Genomic DNA, 5,386 nt, shown 5'->3' with positions numbered 1-5,386 from the left:
TCTTTCTTTCTTTCTTTCTTTCTTTCTTTCTTTCTTTCTTTCTTCCTGTCTCCTTTCTTTCCTTTCTTTTATTTATTTATTTCTATTTATTTATTTGTCTAAACGGTATAAAAGCCTCCTGCTCTGGTCAGTTTGGGTCTTCATTCTTTTATGGAAGCTCCCGTTTACATGTACAAATTCAATAAAATTTGTGCACTCTCCTCTCATTAATCTGCCTGTCAGTTTAATTTTCAGACACAGCCAGGGACCCTAAGAGGGTCGAGGAAAACTTTTTCCTCCCTTACTATGACACTTCTAAGTGTTCACTGTATACAAAGCAAACACCAACCTTCCCCAGGACAATGTGTTTCTCAGACTAAACACCAAGGCAGGCGGCTAAAAGAGAGTTGGAATCTGTTGGCACAAGTGTATTTACAGAGCTGCTGAGAAATTGCTATTGATGTGTGAAATGGATTTAACAATCAATGAAATAGCCCTCACCCCTCAATCAATAAGAGAGCAATGGTTCTTTTTCTTCTGTAAAATAACATCTACCCCTGGACGCCTGGATGGCTCAGTCGGTTAAGCGTCTGACTTTTGTTTTGATCTCAGGGTTGTGAGATCAAGCCCAGCATTGAGCCCCACATTGGGCTCCATGTTCAGCGTGGAGTCTGTTAAAAATTCTCTCCCCACCCACCCCCTCCATGCTCTCTCTTTCTCAAATAAATAAATAAATATTTTTTAAAATAACATTTACCCTTGGTTGGTAACAGCAGCTGTGGTTTTCAGAGCCCATAGCTCTTCTACAATAGCCTTTTTAGACTGACTTGACCAAAAACTTTTGCTTGAAATAAGCCACAATTCTTTCAAGTCCGAATGATAATTTGACTTAAAAAAAAAAAAAAAAGTTTAGAGTAGTGCCATTATTTTTCTGTTTGTTTTTTTAGAATTCCTTCCTCTTAACATTTTGTGATTTTCTTACTTGCTTTTATTATAGTTAATTAGGCTGGTTATACTTTGTCAACAAGTTTGGATAAATATCAAGATCACAAATTCATTTAGGTGACAAAGTTACTTTATTATCGGAAGGCAGCATAACAGAATAGAAAGAGCATAGTGTCTGGAATCGAACTGCATCTCCCCCAAATTCATATGTTGAAATCCTAACCTGCAAAGTGATGATATTAGGACTTGCACCTTTAGGAGGTGGTTAGGTCAAAGGGCAGAGCTGCCGGAATGGGATGAGTGCTCTATTAAGGAAATCCGCAAAGCTCCCTAGTCTTTTCTGCCATGTGTGGATCAATGAGGAAGCAGGCTCTCACCAGACACTGAATCCACCAACTCAAGAAATAAATGTCTATTGTTTATAAGCTGCCCAGTTTATAGCATTTTTGTTATAGTAGCCCGAGTGGACTGAGACAGTATTTGGGAAATCAGGTTTGAGATTTGAATGCAGACTCTACCATTTGCTGACTGTGTAACCATGAAAGGTCACTCAAATTTTCTAAGGTACCTTTTCTGTGTCTGCATAATCAGTACAGTGGCATCTCATAAAGTTGTCACAGGAATTAAATGAGATAATGTGTCTGCTATGTGGTAAACTCAACACATGTTAGCGATTATTTTTATGGATTAGCCCATATTGTCAATTAGGAATGACTTGTACAACTGTTTTTTGTTGTTAAAAGATTGACAATAATTATAATTACAAGCATATTCCTAATTTTTACATAGAAAAATATCATACTTATTTCAGTCCTTAAAGTCATTTGCAGTCTATAGTTTTTTATTTGTCTTTTAGTATCAAAAAAACCTTCTATATAATCAAATCAATCATGTAATATCATTAAATCAAATGCACAAAACTTCGTAATGTCTGCCATAAGTAAGAAAAGTTATTGTGCTCTCTGGAAGATATAAAGCCTGCTCTTTTTTTTTTTTAAGATTTTATTTTATTAATTTGAGAGAGAGAGAGAAAGAGAGAATGCATGAGAAGGGGAGAGGAGCAGAAGCAGAGGGACAAGCAGACTCCCCACTGAGCAAGGAGGGGTGGGAGGCAGGCAGGGTCTCCATCCCAGGATCCGGAGATCACCACCTGAGCCAAAGTCAGATGCTCAATCGATTGAACCACCCAGGTGCCCCATAACGCCTGCTCCTTAGATGCAGAGACAAAGCAAACATTGTCACATGAGTTTTATAAATAACAGACTTTCTGAAATCATAGGAATTCCATTTCACTATGGGAAGATGGTGTTATGAGAAGACATCAGACTAAAGGAAGGATTTCAACCAAATCTTCAAGAATTACAGAAGGCCTTGGGAGATTATCCATTTTATTTTGCACCCCAAGAAAACAACTTACAAAGTTGTGTTTATTACGTGCTGCAACAAAGGAGACTGCACACAATGAACTCTATTTCCCTCTCGCTCTAACATGAGAGACTCGTACTTCTCCAGTGAAAACTCCAGCTCCACTTTTTACTCCTGCCTCCTGGATAAAACTTACCACACCCAGTCGCCAATCCCTTGTAAAATCACAGTGCTTCTCCTGGTATTTCTTTTATTTGGCCATGTTTGATACAAGACAAAGTAAATTCACTAGTTAACATGTCAAGATTTGGTAAGAGGAATAAAATATTTAGGATTTGCAGTACAGAATTTTCCAATTTTTTTCTATAGAATACGAGGTCTTTGATAAATTTCTGGGGATTTTTAAAACAGAATCACCTAAATTTGTGATTTACCATGCACTTTGGCAATTTTAAAGGTTTTAAGAAGATCTGTGGGGCATACACCCGCTTATGCAAGGCAACATTTGATGACAGAAACCTTTATTTCTATTATTCCTATGAACTCAATGAGAGAAGCTGATGAGTTAAACCTGCAGTGTGCTATTAAATTTCTTAGCCATTCAGTCACATCATAATCCTCAATAGAATATCTATTGATTGAGATTAGTGACATCCATCCAAAACTTTCATTCATATTGTAGGTAATCTCCTTATAATAGAATAAAAGAAATTTCTCTTTGTCTCATTACTGGGACTGTTTATGGATTTCCTGAATAATTGATTTATCTTTATTTTAATAAGACTGTAAGTCAAGTACTTATATAACTTCCTTATTCCTATTGGCTGCTAGAAAACTTAGAGCCAAATTTTGGCTTTATAAATAATCTCATTTCTGGCTTAATCATATCTCTTACCTTCATTTCCTTTTGACCTATTCTCTTTATCTGCCCAGTTTTAGCTGCGTTTCCCCCCCCCCCGCCATGCTCCTTGAATGTATATTATAAGTTGCCTTGAAGTTTTTTTTTTTTTTTCTTTTGGAACAAGAATGGTAGGAACAAACACATAACTGTATTTTACCAACTACCAACTTTTGTTTTCATTTGTTGTTCATTTGTTTGGTGGGAGCAGGGAAGAACACACTTCAATTTAATCAATTTTTTTTAAAAAACAGATTCATATGATAATTTACCTCCAATATCTGAAGTGGAATGGGTCATTTGAACAAAACTTCAACAAATGGCATCTTTGCTATTGCTTTATCTTTTAAATTCTTCTGAAAATAGCATATCAAAAGGTTGAGGATTTATATATTGAAAATAAGTTATTCACTCCCATTAAACAGAATAGTTTTGCATTATTTAGTTTCAGAATTTTAGCTGTCACTCTTGCCCATGCTCATGGCAAGAATGTTCAAGAGAAATAGGTCAGGGTTAATGAGAAGTCTGTCTTCACCCTCCCAGCCTTGAGGATGCTTTCTACGTAGGCAGGGAAAAACTCTTGTTCTAGTTCACCTATGAGAAGAGGAACTGTGCATTTATTTTTATATTCAAGTCATCACCCATTACCCAGTATGTTTGTAACTGTCCGAAGCAAATAAGATAAGAACACAGGTGAGCTTAATAGGGATCTAACTTTTTCACACTAAGCAAAACTCAGCTGTTATCACTGTGTTCTGTTGGAACAGATATTTCACAATTGTATGAATAGACAAAAGTGTTGGCAGAATTAAGTGTCACATGTCCTGTCATTGTAGGCAAGCAGAACTCAGAATGACCTGCATCAAAACAAGTGTAAACAGTCACACTATGGCCAACTCTTGGTTTTCGCCTCAGGTCATGATCTCAGGGTCCTGGGATCAAACCCTATGCTCGGTGGGGAGTCTGCTTGAGGATTCTCTCCCTTTCCCTCTGCCCCTCCTCAAGTTCACTCTCTCTCTCTCTCTCTCTTTAAAATAAATAAATAAATCTTTTAAAAAAATAAAATAAAATACCTAGGACATTATGAAATAAAAAATACTATGTAGAAAATACTAAGCACTTGTTTCTATATCAGAGATATGAGTCTTTGGGTATGTTATTGATATTTTATTTTATTAACTTCGGATATGTTTCTTCCAATTTTGGCTATTTAAATAGACCCAAGCCTTGAAGCCATTTTGGAACTAGTGAGACTTATTTTTTCACAAATAACTTACTTCCTGGAGAAACTAGTAAACTTGTCACATAGGTCAGATTCTCAATATTGCAATTTTGTTACATCATTAAATAAAAGTCTAAAATGAAAGTCAAATTAACAAATCATTACCGTAAAAAAAAGATTTCCTTATTGCATAAGATAATTAAAGGTATTTCTAGATTTTATAGCAATGCAAAACATGGGAGTTGATCCTGGATAAAAAGGAGAATCGGTAAAGTATATAAAAAGGAAAAACTCAGTTTTCTAGGAGTTGTGTATCCTTCACTTTTACACAGAACACTTTACTTTTGGTCACCAAATGTATGGAGGTTTTTTCCCCTCCAAGCAATTCTCTCTCTCTCTGCCCCTAACTATTACAACCAGTGGAGATTTCAAAATCCCACTTAGAGGGACGCCTGGGTAGCTCAGTTGCTTAAGTGAGTGCCTTCTGCTCAGGTCATGTTCCCATGGTCCTGGGATCGAGTCCTGCCTCAGGCTCCTTGCTCGGTGAGAAGCCTGCTTCTCCCTCTCCCTCTGCCTGCCGCTCCCCATGCTTGTGCTCTCTCTCACTCGCTCTCTCTCTCTCTGACATTTAATTAATCAAACCTTAAAAAAAACCAACCACTTGGACACCAGGTGAGAGCAGGACAAAAGATGGGCAGCAGATTAAACTGCAGATTAAGTAGACAGGAGGGTGGGGAGCCTGTGGCCACCTCTGTCTCCAGCAGACAGTGGTACGGGAAAGAGAAGAAGTGGCCCTCAAGGGCAGGTTCTCTGCCCCAGCGGAACAGGGTCCAGAGGCCACCATGAGCTCCCACCTAAAAACATGGGAGAGCCAAGAACAGAAAGCATTTAAAAGGAAGGAAAAAGAAAATTGGATACCAGCTGGATCTCCTACAGTGTGACCCAATTAAACACTTTCTAGCTGGAGATGGTGTCAG

This window comes from Neomonachus schauinslandi, chromosome 2 (assembly GCF_002201575.2).
Source record: "Neomonachus schauinslandi chromosome 2, ASM220157v2, whole genome shotgun sequence".
Classification (NCBI taxonomy): Eukaryota; Metazoa; Chordata; class Mammalia; order Carnivora; family Phocidae; genus Neomonachus; species Neomonachus schauinslandi.
This window is presented reverse-complemented; position numbering follows the sequence as displayed.